Genomic DNA, 1,273 nt, shown 5'->3' on the forward strand with positions numbered 1-1,273 from the left:
GAGGACAGATGGAGAGGGGTGGAGGGAACACTCCACATATGCACATAGTCTCAAAAGGAAGAGCTGCCAGTCAGGGCTGACTCCACGACCTTCCGTAGCACTCTGTGGACCAACTTGATGACAGGCAGTAGCTAGTCCATTGGCCCTTTGCCACTAGTAACCTTGATAATTAGAAATTACAAAATCCTAAATTTTCTGAGAAGCCTGCAAAGGTAGTTGAGCTGTTGGATTCTGTCCTTTTCACTCACCAGACTACATGGGATGACTGTTTCCAACTGTTCCAGGTTCTCTTCACTACTGAGCTAATAGATCAAACAGTATACAATTAATATTAATAATATTAAGCCTCTGAGTGGTTATTTGAAAAATGATTGTGGGACCAGGCAGTACAAGAAACCTCCAGCTACACTTCCATGACCTCCAAGAAGACTTGTGAAACTTATACCTCTAGCACAGTGGTGAACAGACTAAACCATCTTTTCAAATTAAGAGCTGTACTGCTTCATGATGAATAAAAAGCTTCTTAATTGTTCAAAAGAACTTGAAATGATTGCTTTGCCTATGGATAGATATTTGAATTTGGCAAATGGCCTCAATTAATTATCCCCTTAAATGTTGCAAGACAGTTATGGCAGTTTGAAAGAAGATGGTCCCCAAAGGGAGTGGCATTATTAGGAGGGACAGCCTTGTTGGAGGTAGTATATCACTGTAGGGGTGGGCTTTTCAGTTTCTTTTTCTCAAGTTTTCCTCAGTGTGACCATCAGTCAACTTCCTGTTGCCTGCAAGATGTAGCATTCTCAGTTCCAGTACCACCTCTGCCTGCATGCTGCCAAGATCCCCACCAGGATCATAATGGATTGAACCTCTGGAACTGTAAGCCAGCCACCCTATTAAATGTTTTCTTTATACGGGTTGCCATGGTCGTGGTGTCTCCTCACGGCAATAAAATCCCAAACTAAGACTGATTGATACAGAAAGCTCATCAATCCTACTTTGCTACTTTCAAAGAGAACACATGATGTTAATTGATTGGTTATTGTAATGAAATCCCTATATAATTCTAGTTAATTGCTGACACTTGTTTTTTTTTCTTGACAGTATTTCTCTTTTAGTAGAGTAAAACTCAGTATTTAGAATATGACATCATCTTACTCATTAAATAAGAAATGAATTCCTGAAATGAAGAATTACAGAAACCTCACAAATCCAGTCCTCTTAATGGAAGTTGCATCTTTGTCACAAACCTCACTCGGGATATTCAGAAAGCATGATT

The sequence above is a fragment of the Microtus ochrogaster genome, chromosome 1 (genome assembly GCF_000317375.1).
Source record: "Microtus ochrogaster isolate Prairie Vole_2 chromosome 1, MicOch1.0, whole genome shotgun sequence".
In the NCBI taxonomy this organism is placed as follows: domain Eukaryota; kingdom Metazoa; phylum Chordata; class Mammalia; order Rodentia; family Cricetidae; genus Microtus; species Microtus ochrogaster.